At 37.3% G+C, this 19,350-nt stretch overlaps 1 long non-coding RNA gene across 2 annotated transcripts; it reads left to right on the plus strand.

Annotated features, from left to right (window-relative positions):
• Positions 1-16,789: 16,789 nt before the first annotated feature.
• Positions 16,790-19,150, plus strand: LOC113331210. Of its 2 annotated transcripts, none has more exons than XR_003350803.1 (4): positions 16,790-17,040; positions 17,445-17,474; positions 17,845-17,950; positions 18,772-19,150. It is a non-coding gene; the product is annotated as an uncharacterized LOC113331210 (long non-coding RNA). The 2 variants fall into 2 exon arrangements; XR_003350802.1 differs by having other exon boundaries at positions 16,791-17,040; positions 17,845-17,960.
• The last annotated feature ends 200 nt before the right edge of the window (positions 19,151-19,350 follow it).

The following is a 19,350-nucleotide window of genomic DNA, read 5'->3' on the forward strand; positions in this document are numbered from 1 at the left end:
TGTCCAAAGAAATCCTTCTTTTCTTGTGAAAGTAAGGTCGCTCTTTTTGTTCTTTCGGGAATGACATTTTATGGGGGAGAGTTCTTAATTGAACTTGCGCTTAATTGCCAAATCTTTGTGGGGAGTGCGGCTGTGGAATATTATAGGAGTTATATTGTATCTTTATAAACTCCTTGATGAATGCATTTAGCTTCGGCCATATGATGACATCTAAAAATTTGATATGTGCTTTCTTTTGGTCATGAAATGTCTCTATGGAAATTTCATTAGGACCCCACTAGTTTTCATACCTTTGCCAATTTTATTGACCAAAAGGGGGAGAATTAATGTGTAGTTCACACTGCAAATACATATGGTTTTCGGATCATTATGTAAGGGGAGTGGTTTCCATGTGAGATGGAGTATTGACTAAGGGGGAATGATACATATCACCATAGTATTGTTGTCGAAGTTGGGATACAATTGAACTTTGATGTTGTGTAATAATACTATGACACTGTGTAACAATGATTGAGAATTCTTGTTTTCTCATTGTTCTAGCTACGGATTTTCAACAACGATGATACTAAACTACAACCTTTGGAATCATTGGAGTACTTGGAAGTGACGAAGATTTCGAGTAATGTTGAAGAACCAAGGAGATCAGACATGTGGAAGAGAAGCTACAAAGTTTATTTATTTATTTTGTATTCCATATGTATTGATAGTTTTGTCATTAAAACTGACAAAGGGGGGGATTGTTAGAGCACTGCTCGGTCGAACTCGCATGCGTTGCAATCTCAAGCATGTTTGTCAATGTTAGTGATCAAAACTATAAGTCTTGATTTCTAGTCTACTATTTTCTAAGTCTCGGACTAGGATAGAAAGTGTAGTTGAGTTCAAGACTCCATGGCGATCATCATACAAAGACGAAGAATTACTCAAGGAACTGGTGGAACTTCATCGACTGAAAGGTATGTGAAGATTTGAACTTATCTATCACTCAAAAGTTTATTTACTCTATCTCCTATCTTGAGATAAAAGTCGTATTGTTATAGACTTTGATTATACACATTTGCTATTTCGAGCCGAGTTTTTCTCGCTTATCTATTTCTCGAAATATGTGTTGGTAAGCTTTCGCTTTGTCCAAGTTCATCTTTACTAGTGACGAAAGTCATATTAGTTTCAATTATTTGAAAATTGCTTTAACGAAAAATATCTTGTGAACAACAACTATATAACGTCCTCTAAGAATGTTTCAATGGTTGAAATGAGAGTTTAGAATATATAACCTTAGAAGGATATAAATGGTAGGCGAATATAGATGTGTAAATAAGATGAATAAATGGATGCCTACAGTGATACCGCAAGTGCACGGTGTTGTTGCAGTGAGTGCACAAGTACGGGTCGAATCCACAGGGACTTGGGGTGTTATGAAGTTTTCCTAGCTAAGCTAATTCTATATGCAAGGCAGTGACAATGAGGGATAGGCCAAGGCAGGGAAACAAGGTGGAAAAGTAGTGAAGAAAATGAAAACAGTGGGAATGGAAGTGTATGGAGATGGATGAGAATTCTCTTTCACCTAGCTAGTTAGCCTGGGATAAATCCTTGTCCCTAATGGACAAGAGGGTCTAGTTCAAGCTAGCCTCTTGGACAGGGCAATTCATGTGGCAAGTTATCTAACCTAAAATCCATAGATTAACACCTAGCATTGCCTATCTGATTAAAGCATAAACAATCACAGGTCATTTAGGTTTCTAGGTCTCTAACTAATATGGCTGGTTAATCCCTTAGAACTACCACTAACCCCTAGCATTAGTGGTCTTTTTACATCACCACTAATCACAAGTCAGTGAGGCTTTTAGGAATTTAGCTAGCCTAGACTATTTTGAGTTCTACAAGAATCAACCTAAAGGCTAACCAACAAGGCTTAAGGGTCTTCTCACCCTAGTGGTGGATTTAGAACATGCTGAAGTTAGGAGTTTTCATGTTTGTCAAGCATTAAGACTCAAAACAAGAACATGTGAGTCAAACAGGGGAATTACATGAACATTAACGTACACAAGAACATGAACATAACATCAGAACAAAGTTTAGAACATAAGAACAAAATTTAACAGTGAAGAACATGTACTGATAGTATTATGGAATTGAAATTGAAATTAAACATGAAATTAACCCAATTAGGGGGTATCTCGGATGACCCAAGAACCCCTTTTGCATTCTCTACAGCTTCCCTTTTATAGTTTTTCAAAAATACAAAACCCTAATTCGAAACCCTAATTTTTTGGGGAAAATCAAATTCTCTCACCAATTTCCTGAATTGAGCTCGACCCATGCTTTGGGTATGTCCCCTCTGCTCTTCTGAAGCTTTTCCTGCCCTCAATTTTGTCTTCTCCTCGCTGTTGGTGAAACCCTAGCTCGAGCTTTCTTGTCAAACCCACACCTAGGGTTCAGAGATGTGAATTTGGAAAGAAGTCTAGGCTAGGGAGAGATGTCGTGGTGTTGTCGGTGGTTGTGTGGTTCGAGAAGAAGGTGTAGGTGGTGGAGGTGATGGAGTTGCAGAACTGTGGAGCAGCTCTCTGCAGTTTGGGGAAGATGAGAAGAAGAACTCGATGGAGAAGAAGGGTCCGTTTGGTTAGGGGTATAGGGTTCTGATGCTAGGGTGTGAGGCGGGTGTATCAAAGGTTGATGCTCAGCAAAGTGAAAGTGTAGGATGAAAAGGTGATGGAATGATCCAACGACGCGATAGAAGCGACCGTTGGATGATGAGATACAACAAAACTGACGGCTTCAGATGGAGTTAGGTACTATAGTGTTTGACGGGAGCTTCGGAGTTTGATGCACAATGATGAGGCGACCGTTGGATGATGAGATGGATCCAATCTGACGGCTCTCATGGAAATGGGTATGGATAATGGAAATGGATTTGGGTAAGGGTTTTGGGCCTTGGGTATGCCAAGCCCATATCTTCTTTAAGAACAATTCTTCCTCTTCAAGCCCACTTCTCGTTGATCCGGCTCTTGCAAACATCATTCTTCGCTTCCTCCTAGCGAGAGTCTTTGCCGTTCCTTTGCTCTTTTCGCTCCGTGAGTTAACCAGGCTTTATTTAGTACCTAAAAATGCAAAATTAATTAAGAAAAGTTTATTCTTGAAAACAACGAAAACACAGAATATGGGATAAAATGTAGAATTAATGCACAAAAGATGAGTTAAATGCCAAGAAAAATATATAGAAATATGCACTTTTTAGCACTCATCAAATACCCCCAAACCTGAATTTTACTTGTCCTCAAGTAAAACAAAACTAAGGAAATCCTACCTATACCACTGTCGCTGGTCTCTCGAATGCATTTAGCGTATGCACTAAGCCTTTTAAACCACTAAGTGTCCCTAGTGGACGAGTGAAGTCTCGTGAAGGTTTGCTTAGAACGTACCTACAAAGTTCTAGGACAAATATAAGCTCAGATTCCATCAAATGTGACATGTGCAAGTCAGTTTAAGCTCACAGCAAAATGGAGATGTCAATCTAGCTATCGAAGGCACAATCCTAGCACTGATAACAAATAAAGACATGTGATAAGGTGTAAAGTGTATCTACACATGTGTAAAGAAAGATCGGATGTTATGACTACTAATCACCAAGAGATAGTTTCTCAGGCTAAGAACCAAGGTCGAAATCTAGCTAGCTGTCCGGACTTTACGAGAATTGTGAATGAGTTGGAGGTATTTCACAATTACTCGCGTTGTACATCAATGGCATACACCCTCCTTGCTTATTACAATGAAACAACAAAATGACTTTACATGACTCTTATTTACATTGACTACTCTTTTTATTTTGGAACAAGAGAGGATGGAATTGAAAAATACTTGATTTTTTTTTGTATTTTTCTGAATATATCATCTTTTTTTTTTTTTTTTTTTTTTTTTTTTTTGATAAGGAAACACTTTTGATACATATACAAAAGGAAACAAAAGATTACATGACACTTTGCAAGAGGTAGCCCTTTTTGATGCACCCAGTTAAATTCGATGGTTGTCTTTCTTAATGTAACCTCCACCTTCTATCCCAACCAACCAAAGAACAAGCTAGTCAAGTTTCGTTCAGTATTCTAAAGTGATTGGCAACTAAAACTTCCGATAGAACACCTCAAGGATGAGGCTATACATGTATTGGTAGATCGTGCGCGTGCAATTTCTTATCACTATGTGAATTGTGCTAGAATCAGGGTGCCTAAATATCTAGACTAAGACTCCTAATAATTACATATTTGCACAAGAGTCAACATTTCAAGGTAAATGAGCTCCATTTTTATGTTTTTTTCAATTTTTATTTTTATTTGATTTTTTTTTTCATTTTTTTCAAAAAGAAGAGTTCTTTTTTCAATTATGGCATATTATCAAAGTATCTACTTTTCACCCCCAAACCTAAACTAAACATTGTCCTCAATGTTTCAAAATATGAACAAAATTATAATAAGACATATGAAGAGGATCATGTTGAGTAGAGAAAAAGGAAAGAGAATACCCGATTTCGGCGAAAGCAATATTAGAACTCCGTTATTCAAGGCAAGAATCCAACATATGTCAGCCGAGATCATATTGGATTAGCAAAATATATACAAAAGGAACAAAAGGGTTTTAAGAAATTTTATCTACTGGATTATATACAAAAATTCACCATACACTAACAATCTAAAGAGTTGAGGATCAACCCAAAAGACAAAGTGTAGAGGTTTCAACAGCTTCACACAAATATAACAGGAAATAAACGCAAGTGAAACTGTGAAACAAAATGAGCTACCCCCAAACCTGGATTTTTCAACGGATAAAATTTTGGAAACAAAATCTCGCAGTTTTGGGGGTTCATCATGTACAAGGTCTAGCTCGAAATGAACTGTGCTAGGGACGGGCAAACATGCTAATTCCAACTGTGGTTCCTCAAATGTATTATACTTAGATGCAAAATAGTCCAAAAGGACTTGGGAAGCACACAGTTCCAAACCTAGATTAGGGACTCTCAGAAAAGTCGGTTTGACAATATGGGTACAAACCAAATCTAGGTTGGGTGGAAGGCCATCAGATTGTGACTTATGTAGGACGATAGGCACATCATTACTAATCACATCAACATCTCCTAAGTCTTCTACACGTGTCACAACATGCTCACAATCATCAAACAAATTGGCAAGATCACAATCAGAGTCATCAACATCATCAACAAATTTATTCTCATGCATCGGCAAATCAGGAGAAATATCACAATGTGACCTAGGTAGAGAATCAGACACATCAAATATATTTTCATGCATATTAGCATTAGTGTCTACAGAAGATTCAACTATTCCTATGTCATGCTCATCTTCGCAGAATAATTGTACGAATCCCATGTCAATATCAAAATCATATGAATTACAATGAGTATTAGAAAAAACAACATTCATGAAGGTCGAGGGCGAGAAGCCATATGTTATTGAACCAACAGGTTCCACAATATTTTCATGTTCTTCTAACATATCATCATAATCATCATAATCATCATCATGGTGGCATGCATATTGGTCCTCATTAACAGTGGTGGTGTCATTAGTCGATTCATGTTCCTCTAAATTAGGTTCATATTCAACATCATTTACATGAATGGGACTAGACACTTCATTAGGGACAACATACATTTCCTCATGAATTTCCTCCTTTTGTAGGTGAAGCAAAATATGATCTAAATATGCATGAATTCGTGATGTAGATCTATCAAAGTTTTGCTTACTGAGTCTTAAAGCTTCTGTGGTGGAGTCTAAATTCATGGGAGTACAAAATTCTTCATGTTCAAATTGTGGTGAATGGTACATGCGTGCATGGTCATTAGGGTTTACAAAATATTGATCGCAACCCTCAAAGGATTGATTATGGTCCCAATGACTACCATTCTCACAATTTATGGGCATTTCATACCTTGGATTTTCTCTAGATTGCCTAAAATTATGCAAAATATGACAATTCTCAACAGGGTGGTCTAAACTACCACATGCGGGACATGCATAGATTTCAGGTTGCCTAAGAAAATTAGATGTGACAGATTCCTCATGTGATTGCATTTCTAAAGCTGTGATTCGAGCTTCTAATTGATCGATCAGTGATGATTGTGTGAGTGAGGCACTATCAAAATGTTCATTTTCACGTTGTGATGAATGATGCATGTGTGAATAGTCATTAGGGTTCATGTATTGAGGCTCGGGACTTTGAAAATGTCCATAATAATTCCTATAACTATTGACATCATGGTCTATGGGAGGTTCATAACGTGGAGTATGTCCATACGCAAGTTCTCTAAGGGATTTGTTGTATTCCCCAACTGTAGACCAAGATCCAGACATGTTTTGGCTCAAAAGCTAAGTAACTATGTTACAAATCCCAAAATTTGGTTTTTAATGGGTTTGGATTTTTGGGAAAAATTTGGTTTTTATGGGTAACATTTGGTTTTGTCGGGTTTTGGAAAAAATTTGGACTATAATGGGTTCGAAGAACTTTGGTTTATTGGGTTTTGAAAACTTTGGTTTTAGACTTTGAAGACAAAGCCCATTTGGGAGCTTTTGGTTTTGATGGGAGCAAATTTGGTTTTTATGGGTTTAAAAATTTGGTTCTTATTGGGATAAGAAAACACTTTGGTTTATTGGGTTTTGAAAACTTTGGTTTTATGGGATAAAAGGCCAAGCCCACTGTTGGGTTTTGGAAAAATTGTTGTGAAACAGAGCCCAACTTTCGGCCTAGAGTTTGGGTACACGGCCCACTAACGACTTCAGCAAGCCCAGAAACTAACGAAGCCCAACTGAGTTGGTAGGTTCAGTTAAACTTGTTTAGGTTGTTTGTTGGGTTTTTGAAACCCAAAATTTTGATAGGGAAAATCCCACAGTTAAGCTCAAATACAAACCCAAAAGTTAACTTAAATTACAAGCCCAACAAAAAAATGGAAAAAATTATTACAAGCCCACAAATTAAAAATGGAAGCCCACAGGTTGGGTTCTCTTAATGGGTTTAGGCTTACTTGCTTAAGCACAGCCCAGCTGCTCAGTTTGGTTGCAAAAGCCCAGTTGGGATTTGGATCACAGCAACAGCAGCTCCAGCAGGAGGTAGCAGCAGGAGAAGCAGCTCAGCAGCAACAGCAGCACCACAAGTTCAGCAGCACCACAAGCAGTAGCTGAACAGGGGCAATGTTGCAGGCTTGGCAGCAGCAGCTCTACAGGTTCAGCACAGAAGCAAGCTGCACAGGCCAGCAGCACAGGGAAGAGGAAGAAAGTAGCAGCAAGTGGCAGGGCCAGCTGCAACTCAATCAGCAGCAACAGCAAGGGCTCAGCCAAGCAAAACAGAGTCACAACAGCACAGCAACAGGAGCACCTGGAAATCTCAACAGAAGCTGTCAAGAACAGCAAGGGAAAATGATGCAAAGATGAAAAATTATGCAAAGATGAAAATGCAAGTTATGATGCACTAAATACTTATACTAAGATGCAAAGACTTCACTACACGACACCAAGTCCCCGGCAGCGGCGCAAAAAACTTGGTAGGCGAATATAGATGTGTAAATAAGATGAATAAATGGATGCCTACAGTGATACCGCAAGTGCACGGTGTTGTTGCAGTGAGTGCACAAGTACGGGTCGAATCCACAGGGACTTGGGGTGTTATGAAGTTTTCCTAGATAAGCTAATTCTATATGCAAGGCAGTGACAATGAGGGATAGGCCAAGGCAGGGAAACAAGGTGGAAAAGTAGTGAAGAAAATGAAAACAGTGGGAATGGAAGTGTATGGAGATGGATGAGAATTCTCTTTCACCTAGCTAGTTAGCCTGGGATAAATCCTTGTCCCTAATGGACAAGAGGGTCTAGTTCAAGCTAGTCTCTTGGCCAGGGCAATTCATGTGGCAAGTTATCTAACCTAAAATCCTTAGATTAACCCCTAGCATTGCCTATCTGATTAAAGCATAAACAATCACAGGTCATTTAGGTTTCTAGGTCTCTAACTAATATGGCTGGTTAATCCCTTAGAACTACCACTAACCCCTAGCATTAGTGGTCTTTTTACAGCACCACTAATCACAAGTCAGTGAGGCTTTTAGGAATTTAGCTAGCCTAGACTATTTTGAGTTCTACAAGAATCAACCTAAAGGCTAACCAACAAGGCTTAAGGGTCTTCTCACCCTAGTGGTGGATTTAGAACATGCTGAAGTTAGGAGTTTTCATGTGTTGTCAAGCATTAAGACTCAAAACAAGAACATGTGAGTCAAACAGGGGAATTACATGAACATTAACGTACACAAGAACATGAACATAACATCAGAACAAAGTTTAGAACACAAGAACAAAATTTAACAGTGAAGAACATGTACTGATAGTATTATGAAATTGAAATTGAAATTAAACATGAAATTAACCCAATTAGGGGGTATCTCGGATGACCCAAGAACCCCTTTTGCATTCTCTACAGCTTCCCTTTTATAGTTTTTCAAAAATACAAAACCCTAATTCGAAACCCTAATTTTTTGGGGAAAATCAAATTCTCTCACCAATTTCCTGAATTGAGATCGACCCATGCTTTGGGTATGTCCCCTCTGCTCTTCTGAAGCTTTTCCTGCCCTCAATTTTGTCTTCTCCTCGCTGTTGGTGAAACCCTAGCTCGAGCTTTGTTGTCAAACCCACACCTAGGGTTCAGAGATGTGAATTTGGAAAGAAGTCTAGGCTAGGGAGAGATGTCGTGGTGTTGTCGGTGGTTGTGTGGTTCGAGAAGAAGGTGTAGCTGGTGGAGGTGATGGAGTTGCAGAACTGTGGAGCAGCTCTCTGCAGTTTGGGGAAGATGAGAAGAAGAACTCGATGGAGAAGAAGGGTCCGTTTGGTTAGGGGTATAGGGTTCTGATGCTAGGGTGTGAGGCGGGTGTATCAAAGGTTGATGATCAGCAAAGTGAAAGTGTAGGATGAAAAGGTGATGGAATGATCCAACGACGCGATAGAAGCGACCGTTGGATGATGAGATACAACAAAACTGACGGCTTCAGATGGAGTTAGGTACTATAGTGTTTGACGGGAGCTTCGGAGTTTGATGCACAATGATGAGGCGACCGTTGGATGATGAGATGGATCCAATCTGACGGCTCTCATGGAAATGGGTATGGATAATGGAAATGGATTTGGGTAAGGGTTTTGGGCCTTGGGTATGCCAAGCCCATATCTTCTTTAAGAACAATTCTTCCTCTTCAAGCCCACTTCTCGTTGATCCGGCTCTTGCAAACATCATTCTTCGCTTCCTCCTAGCGAGAGTCTTTGACGTTCCTTTGCTCTTTTCGCTCCGTGAGTTAACCAGGCTTTATTTAGTACCTAAAAATGCAAAATTAATTAAGAAAAGTATTTATTCTTGAAAACAACGAAAACACAGAATATGGGATAAAATGTAGAATTAATGCACAAAAGATGAGTTAAATGCCAAGAAAAAATATATAGAAATATGTACTTTTTAGCACTCATCAATAAACATTGTGAGGTAACACATACGTGTGTAAGTCTTTATTCCTTGAACCAAAGTATGTGTACTTTGCTGCTCAGGAAAACCATAACTAAAGTCCGCGTACTAGCACGCACACTGTCGGAAGTTCACGTCCCGAGAATTTCTGCTGGAGTTTGTGAACTGAAAACAAACTCATTCCGGGTACTTAAGTCCCCGTACCAGTATGCGTACTTAAGTTGGTTATTTTCTAAAAACGATTATTCGTGAACTTAAACTTATATAAACTAAGGAATGCATAATTGCAAACCGTGGATATAAAGTTCATGAATTGATTCGAGTGAATCAAATCGTTTTTGCTTCGATTGTGTCTTGTATACTTTTATAAGATCTAATCAATTGAACAACTCTCTAACTAGTTCATTTGAGTCATTTGAACTAGTTGTGGTAAAGAAGAATATGGTTGATATGGAAGTGCTCATATGGATAACCATTTGGTTAAATAATGTTGAACCAACTAACTGTACATGCTTGGGTACGGTTACACAAACCTAAATAAACCTGCATTTCATTTGTGTGTAACAAGCTAAGTTCGATCTAACAGTTGAAAGATATTAGCTTGAACCTAATCAGGTTTTCATCTAACGGTGAATATTGAATGCTTTGTTACTAAGCTAACATTGATTGCAAACCCTAATTTGAAATTCTATATAAAGGAGAACTCTAACAACTGGGAAACCTAATCCCCACACCTCCTGTGTGATACTAGTTGTATTAGCTAGAGTCCGTTCTCCTTTAACCTTAGGTTTCTTCTCGAGTCCCTGTAGGTTAATGACTTGAAGACTTCATTGGGATTGTGAAGCTAATAAGTGCATAATTCATATGATTTTAGTGTCCATTCCATACTTATTTTAGCTATTATTCTTGCATATTTTCGTATTATTACTCTTGTTTTCTCTTATTTTCCTCTATTAGGTGAATCATCCACAAAGGAGCTACAAAGTGCTGAAAAGAGCTCAGGAAGAGAAGTATTCGAAGTATCCAAGTGCCTAAGTCCAAGCGAAGTGGAAGAAGTGGACGAAAAGGAGCAAAACGCTCATAATCAAGACACAGGCCAAAGACGGATCTTAACTCATTCAAATTAATAATTTACATCATCATCTTGAATAGAATTGAAAGATAAAAATAATGCAAAAAGAATGAGGTCATTCCGAGTTCGGATGAAGAAGTTGTGGCCAAAACAGTTTTATTGAAAACCGAAGATAGTGCAGTCCGCGAACTGGGTTTTGGTCTGCAACTGACTCCACAATCACGAGATTTCAATCGTGTCACATGGGGGATATTAACCAGGTTTTGGTCTGGCGGTCTACGGCACGTGTGTTCACCCACGATGAGAATGTGAGCAAGTCGTGCAATCAGTTGGAAGAGTCAGCAAAGTAGTGGGTGGAAAGTTAACCAAGTCTCCGCACGATGAGTAATTGGTTTTAGCATGATTTCCCCATTTCCCATTCTCTGATTCCATCAACTGTCACACTTCATGGGATCATGGTGTTTTCAACTACGGCATTATAAAATGTCTCTGAATCCTGATTGAAAATACAGAGAAGTTTTTGAACATTCGAACGACATTCTCCAAGACGAGCAATTTCTCATCAAATTTCATACAGACAATCTTTCGTCTACACGAACTCACAGAAATTACTCTCAATTGAGCAAAATTCAATCATCTAGAACATTTTCACGCTGAATTCATACACACCTACAATCTCAGATCACCATTGATCTTACGCATTTCTCAGCTTCCCTCCTATAGATCAACCCATCCTTTCTTGTGACCGAATTGACTCTGGAACGGCCATTGTTCTTGGTTTAGGCCGGGGTCTTACATATTGATCTCTCGAACTTAAAGCACTCCCTTCTTGCAGTGCATCTGAGTGAGGTTCAACATTTCGCTCGGTTCAAGGAGTCTCCACACGGTCGACTCTTCAATTCCGTAAAAACCAGCAAATCGTTTTTCCTCACTCACACAAGGTACAGTTGTGTTCCTTACGTCTCTGATCCCAGCAGGATACCGCGCACTTGATTCCCTTAGTTGAGCTCATCCACAACCAAGAGTTGCTACGACCTAAAGTCGAAGAATTGATAAACAAATCTGTCTCATACAGAAAAGTCTATAGATCGAATAAATTTGTCTCCCACAGAAATACCCAAGAAGTTTTGTTCCCTCTTTTGATAAATCAAGGTGAACAGGAACCAACTGATAAACCAGACTTATATTCCCGAAGAACATCCTAGTATTATCAATCACCTCACAATAATCTTAATCGACTAGCGAAACAAGATATTGTAGAATCACAAACAATGAGATGATGATGTTTTTGATTACTTTTATCTTGCCTATCGGAGAAATTAATCTCGAGTCAATTATTTCAATTGTACTCAATACGATAGAATCGGGCAAGATCAGAACATGCAACTACAAAGAAAATAGTTGGGTATGGCTTCACAATCCCAATGAAGTCGTTAACCTACAACGTCCCGATAGAAACCTAAGGTTAAAGGAGAATCGACTCTAGTTATGCAACTATTAACACACAAGAACTGTGGGGATTAGGTTTCCCAATTGCTAGAGTTCTCCTTTATATAGTTTTCAAATTAGGGTTTGCAATCCAAGTTACCTCGGTAACAAAGTATTCAATATTCACCATTAGATGAAAAACCTGATTTAACCAAGCTAATATCTTTCAACTGTTAGATCGAACTTAGCTTGTTACACACAAATGAAATATACCCTCATTTAGGTTTATGTAACTGTACTAAACGTGTACACCATGTTGGTTCACAAATAGTTAACCGAGGTTAGCCATATGATTACTTTCATATCAACTTTATTCATCTTAACCATAGCTAGTTCAAATGACTCAAATGAAACTAGTTAAAGAGTTGTTAAATTGTTATATTCTCATAGAATTATACAAGAACACAATTGAAGCAAAATCGGTTTGATTCACTCGAATCAATCATGAACATTATAGCCACGGTTTGCAAAGATTGCATTTCTTATTATATAAATGTTTATGTTCATGTTTAAAACCGATTTTAGAACTTTAACCTTCAAGTATGCAAACGGGTACGCATACTTGAAATACCCGGACTAAGATTGAGTTACGCCAGTACGCAAACGGGTACGCATACTTAGGTTCCAAGATTTCTCAAACCAACAGGTACGCAAACGGATGCGCATACTATGGTTCCCGGACATGGATTACATATGTGCAAGAGTTTACAACATGACATATCCAATAATGGTTGAGTGTTCTAAACTCTTATTTCAATCATTGAAACTTTCTTAGAGGATGACAATAGCCGTTTTCCACACACTATTAGCATCAAAGCAATTTTCAAGTTATTGAAATAATCATTACGAAATATTCCAAGACAACACCAAATGATTGTATCACACAAACCATGCAAGATGTTACTCGAAAATTTTCACATGATATAAGATGAACTTGGTCGAAGCGAAAGCTTGGCAACACATATTTCGAGAAATATGTGAGCGAGTTAAACTCGGCTCGAAATCTCAAATGTGTATATAGAAAACTGTATTGTAATACGACTTATGTATCAATATAGGAGATAGAGTAGAAATAGACTTTCCAAGTGATGGATGAGTTTAAGTCTCCACATACCTTTTGTCGGTGAAGTTCCACAAGCTCCCCTTAGTAGTTCTTCGTCTTCAAATGATGAACGTCGTGAAAACTAAGCTCAACTACACAATCTATGTCCTAGTCCGAGACATCTATAAATATTTTAGAAATCAAGACTTATAGTTTTGATCACTAACATTGACAAACATGCTTGAGATAGCAAAGCATGCGAGTTCGACCGAGCAGTGCTCTAACAATCTCCCCTTTGTCAATTTTAGTGACAAAACTATCAATACATATGGATTACAAAATAAATAAAATTTTGTAGCTTCTCATCCAAATGCTTGATCTCCTTGGCATCTTCAACACGACTCGAACTCCATGATTCTAAACGTGTTCAACTCAGCATCATAGTTGTTGAAGATCCGTAGCGATTACAATGAGAAAACAAATGCTCTCAATCATTGTTATACAGTGTCATAGTATTATTATACAACATCAAAGTTCAAATGTATCACAACTTTGACAACAATGCTGTGGTGATATGTATCACTCCCTCTTAGTCAATACTTCTTCTCGACATGAAAACCACTCCCCCTTACATAATGATCCGTAAACCATATGTATTTGTAGTATGAAACTACACATTAGTTCTCCCCCTTTTTGTCAATATAAATTGGAAAAGGTACGAAAACTAGTGGGATCCTCATAAAATTTTCATAGAGATACTTCATGACCAAAAGAGAATAACATACCAACTAATTTAGATGCACGCATAAAGCCGAAGCTAAATGCATTCATCAAGGAGTTTATAAAGATGCAAGATGACCCCTAATATTCCACAGCCGCACTCCCCACAAAGATTTGGCAATTATGCACAAGTTCAAAAAGAACTCTCCCCCATAAAATGTCATTCTCGAAAGAACAACAAAGGAGACCTTGCTTTTACAAGAAAAGAAGGATTCCTTTGGACATAACCAAATCACATGAAAACATGAATTTGTATCCAAAAATCTCAATTGAATCAACCACAAAAATTATCAACTCAATTGGTCATGCTCGACATAAGAGAACTTACGGAGCAACACAGTATGTGCACAAAAATGTGGATCGGAGATCGACCAATACTGTGGAATACACAAGGATTCATTCTATTTTCATTCACTATTTGTACAATGACATACAATAGACATAATCCTTGTAAACAAAAGTTTTATCCTTTTTTCCATCAAATAATGACATAAAAGGCTTTAACTTTTGTAAGTCAAAAGTTCATTCTATCTTTTATCAATACTTTCATACCGACATAATAGAGATAACTTTTGAACAAGTATGGGACAGTCACAGGTTCACGGTCGTAAACAACATACCCATAAAAATTTGCAATATATAAAATCATAAAGATTAAAATTGCAAAACTCATCTTCCAAATAATCTTAGAATTTAAATAAATAAATCTAAAAACATTGAAGATGAAATCGTTGGAAATAGATATGTGTACTTACAATAATGGTTATTCCAAATTCTAGTTATTCTTCTAAAAACACAAGAAATAAATTCTCATAAGAAGATTTACTAGACACTGAGACCTCTGAAAAACTCTTTATCGTCCCCGAACTCCTTGTCGTCAACATCCATAGGAACATAAGGTTCGTGGAGAAAGGAGTCAATTCCAACACACCTTCTAGGATGATGATGTCGAACCAGGGCCTTCTGAATTTTGAGAGTTTTCAAAACAAAAGCCTTTATTTGCTGAATCTCCTTCCTTGATCTTTCGTCTTCATTTTAATCATAGTCATCAGACATTTCATCAAGAGTTGCAGCAAGACCTTTGTTCCCAGTGTATTTTCTACAGTTGGACACTCATTTGCAAAATGAACAAAACATTTACACTTAAAGCATTATGGCATATCCTCGTCATCATCCCTGTTTTAGGAGGAATGCGATTGTGAGGTTTAACTGGTGACCTAGGTTTGTCTCTGGTAACTGTCTTGTGATCAAAGAGACTGACTTGTCAAGATCTTCATCTGATGAATCATCCTCAGAAAGATCATCCTCGGAGACATGAACACTTTTACATTTGTAAAGTAATTTAGTGTTCTTTTGTGCTTTGAAGGCAACATCCTTTCCGATTTTGGATGTATGCTCATGATCAAAGATCTTTAGCTTTCCAACCAGCGTGTTTCTGGAGAGAGCATCAAGGTTATTTCCTTCAACGATGGCATGCTTCTTAGAATCGTATCTAGATGGCAGCGATCTGAGAATTTTCATCACAATGTCCTTTTCAGGAATAGTCTTACCCAATGCAAAGGATGCATTAACAATTTCAGAGACTTTGTAATTAAACTCATCAAATGAATCTTCATATGCCATACGAAGGTTTTCCCAGTCGGAATTAAGGTTTTGAAGCCTAGCTTCCTTTTCACTGGTATTACCTTCGAATACGGTTTCTAAGATATCCCAAGCATCTTTAGACCGAGTGCACGTAGTCACATGGTGCTGAAGATCTGGGGTAATGGCATGTATGATGGCATTCAAACCGTCGGAGTTTTGCTTTGCAGCAAGTATCTCAGCAGCGTCATATGCACCAATATCCTTAGGAACTGTCGCATTCCCTACTGCCACAATGGGAGCATCATACCCATTAACTACATAAACCCATGATTGAAAATCACGCGCTTAAAGAAAGGCACGCATAGCAATTTTCCACCACAAGTAATTTGAGTCATCGAAGACTGGTGGTACGTTTATAGAGATATCACCTCTGTCCATATCAGATCGCTACAAACACAGACTTATGAGGTTTTTAATGTGTTTGTCTGTTCTGATACCAATTGAAAATGCGGGGGTCTAACAACCACACCCAACAATTCGTTTTGCAATCTGAGAGGACTTACTCCAATACACTTTCTAGAAAATCAAATAGGCAGTCAGACTCAATATAGAGTAAAGCATATCAAAAAGTTTAATGTCTCTAACTCTTAATTCAATCCGGAATCAGCAAATAGAAATCTGTGAGCCCGATTGAATATAAGATGAGTTACTTGAACGATACCAAATACCAATGTTCAAGTGTCAATCAATGTAAATCAACAACCAAAGGTTAGATATTCTAATTGATTGATCTTAACGCACAACCTGTGATATTTCAATTATATAACAAAATATAATGCGAAAAAGAAATAACACAGACACCAGAATTTTGTTAGCGAGGAAACCGCAAATGCAGAAAAACCCCGGGACCTAGTCCAGATTGAACACCACACCGTATTAAGCCGCTACAGACTCTAGTCTACTACCAATTAACTTCAGTATGGACTGTAGTTGAACCCAAATCAATCTCACACTGATTCAAGGTACAGTTGCGTTCTTTACGTCTCTGATCCCAGCAGGATACTACGCACTTGATTCCCTTAGTTGATCTCACCCACAACCAAGAGTTGTTACGACATAAAGTCGAAGACTTGATAAACAAGTCTGCCTCACACAAAAAATCTATAAATTGAATAAAGAAAACGTTATCTATATACCCCTAATATGAGGTCCATTAAAATATACCCTTTCAAACTTAAATTATACCCCTACCTTCTAAAAGCCCATAACCTGAATCGTTAGATTACCGAAATACCCTTTTATAAAATCTCATAACCGTAGAAAATTAATCTCAGCACTTCTTTTTCATTTCTCTTTTTCTCCGCCCCCTCTTTCTATCTCTCTCCAAGAACCTCCCAAAATCACCTATTCAATTGAAAAATTCGAAGTAAAATCTTAAAAATCAGATAAAAAAGTTGTTGATAGATCAGAGAGATTTAACAGATCAATTGAAACATAGAAGATCAGAGAAAATTAAAAACAGAATCAAAGCTAGGCTTGGTCTCCACTTTACTGTAAATCTTCAATTGAAGATACAAAATTGAAGGTAAAAACGATTTTATCTCTCAGTTAGTTTAAATATTGATTTTTTAGGGTTAGAGTTGATCTACGAAACAATTTATGGTTGAATTTATAGAACGACATCATAAATTGTTTTTATTTTTTCATCTGAAAAGAAATTCTGTAAATCAGAATTGCAGATATTTAGTTTTGATTCGAAGATATAAAGATACTAAACTTCGCATGTTCGATTCGTTGAAGACAAAATGCTAATTCTAGTTTTTTTGTTCATCATTTGGTATTGCTGCCGTTTGTTTTATATCTTGATTTTGATATTAGGTTTGTTTCAAGTTCTATACTGAAATTGATGATAGTTTTTATTGATATGTATTTAACTGCTAATTTCGTCGATCTAATTATTTTGTTTCAAATCTTCTTTATCTCCTACAGGTCTGTTCATCAACAAAAACATCTTTAAAGGTAACTCTCTAAAATCTCTGATACTGAATCATTGTAAGTTTAGAGTTGTGATTAGTCGGTGTTGATGGTATGGATGCATTGTTCTAGTAGTCTGAAATATATTTTAGTCTGTTGTTATAGGAGATTTATTGAAAACAATAAAATCTAATGTATTACTGGATGTGCAGACAACTTGTGCCAGTTGTTCTCAGATTTGGAAGCAACTAGATTTAGTTAGCTTCATTTCTAGAGGCAACTTGTGCTAGTTTCTCCCACATTTTTAGACAACTTACAAAATTTGGTTCCAGATATAGAAAGAACTTTATTGTTATATCATTTTTAGAATAGTTTGTATCATAATTTTTGTTGTTGTTGTGCATCCTATTTTTAGGTGAAGCGGAATTTAGTACTTGCTGTGATAGCAAACAACAAAATCAAGTGATTCTGTTGGTGTAAAGAAATCATCGGCTTCTCTTGGTGTTAAGAAATTAGGAAAGGTAAAAAAAGGTATACTGGTTTACTTGCTTTTGTTCAGCTTCATAGTGATTTTGTTTCATATATTGATTTTCATTCATTTACTGTTTTGTATTAGTAGTATTGTTCAACTTGTGGGTGTTGGTCTTGAAGGGTCTAGGTGTAAGAGCAGTAGCAGTTGGTTATATATGGAGCACAATTTGTGCTATGGCTCCAGGTTTGGAAACAACCTGTAGTGGTTGCCTCCAGTCTTGGAAACAACTTTGTGTTAGTTGTTTCCAGTTTTGGAGACAACTTGTGCTTGTTGGTCTCCTTTCTGAAGACAAGTTGTTCTAATTTTCATAATTGAAGTAAACTGATTCAATACTAACTATTTATTTTGGTCAAAATAGATTAAGAAAACATTAAAAGCAAAGGGTTTTTACACAAGCATTGGAGTTACCGGTTTATTTTGTTGTTAGAATTAATAGGTGATAATATATGAAGAAGCATAATATGTCTCATTGTTACATTTAGACCTTTAGTTATAGCTTGCCAAAAGAATGAATCTTGCGACAGCTAATAGAAGTGGGAATGAACTAGAAAACACGAAGTCACCCCACATACAGTATTGTTAGAGTATTTCTCCATGTATTTTGGAGACCAAAATATAGCATGGTAGAAAGATGAAACAATGATGGGAGCAAGTAGTCTTTTCCATTAGCATCAAGTCAGTTGCAAGCATCGTTGAATCAATAGCTGGCAGCAAGTAGTTTTCTTTTCAATTCTTCTTTTTTTGACACCAAATTAACATAAGAATTAATGTAACTAGATTGATATCTTGTATATATTAATCACATTGCAGGAACGTGGATTTGGCTCTTCTTACACATGTAGACCATGCATAAGTGTGCAGCCACCAAGTCTGGATCGTGATAGTGAATTTGTAAGTAGATACCCGAGAGAAGATGATCATGAGAGAGATGCAGGCACTCCTGCAGAAAGACACAGTACTAAGAACAGAAAGGATTTGAACTGTTCATGGGCTTGACACAGATGCAGATGAAGATGATTTAATGTGTTAAAGTTGTAGAAATCCACTTAGGAATAGTCCAAGGTTTTGCTTTTGTTAGATTTGTGTCTGTTGAATGACACTCTTAACTGAAATGAACGAACCACTATGATGCATTGCAGGCATACAAAATTATGGAGATATCTTAAATATACAAACTAGTCCATGCAAATTATTTATTTTGTTTTGAATCAACTAGCTGAAGTTGGCTCTAAAATCTGAAGTGCGGGAATAAGCGGAGATAATTAGGCCAAGTTCGCTCGAAAAAGTGGAGACAACTAGGCCTAGTTGGTCTCAGAAGTGGAGTCAACTAGCATAAGTTGCCCCAAAAATCTGGAGTCCAGAAAACAATTTGGCTTTAAAAGTGGAGTG

This window comes from Papaver somniferum, unplaced genomic scaffold, assembly GCF_003573695.1.
Source record: "Papaver somniferum cultivar HN1 unplaced genomic scaffold, ASM357369v1 unplaced-scaffold_125, whole genome shotgun sequence".
NCBI lineage: Eukaryota > Viridiplantae > Streptophyta > Magnoliopsida > Ranunculales > Papaveraceae > Papaver > Papaver somniferum.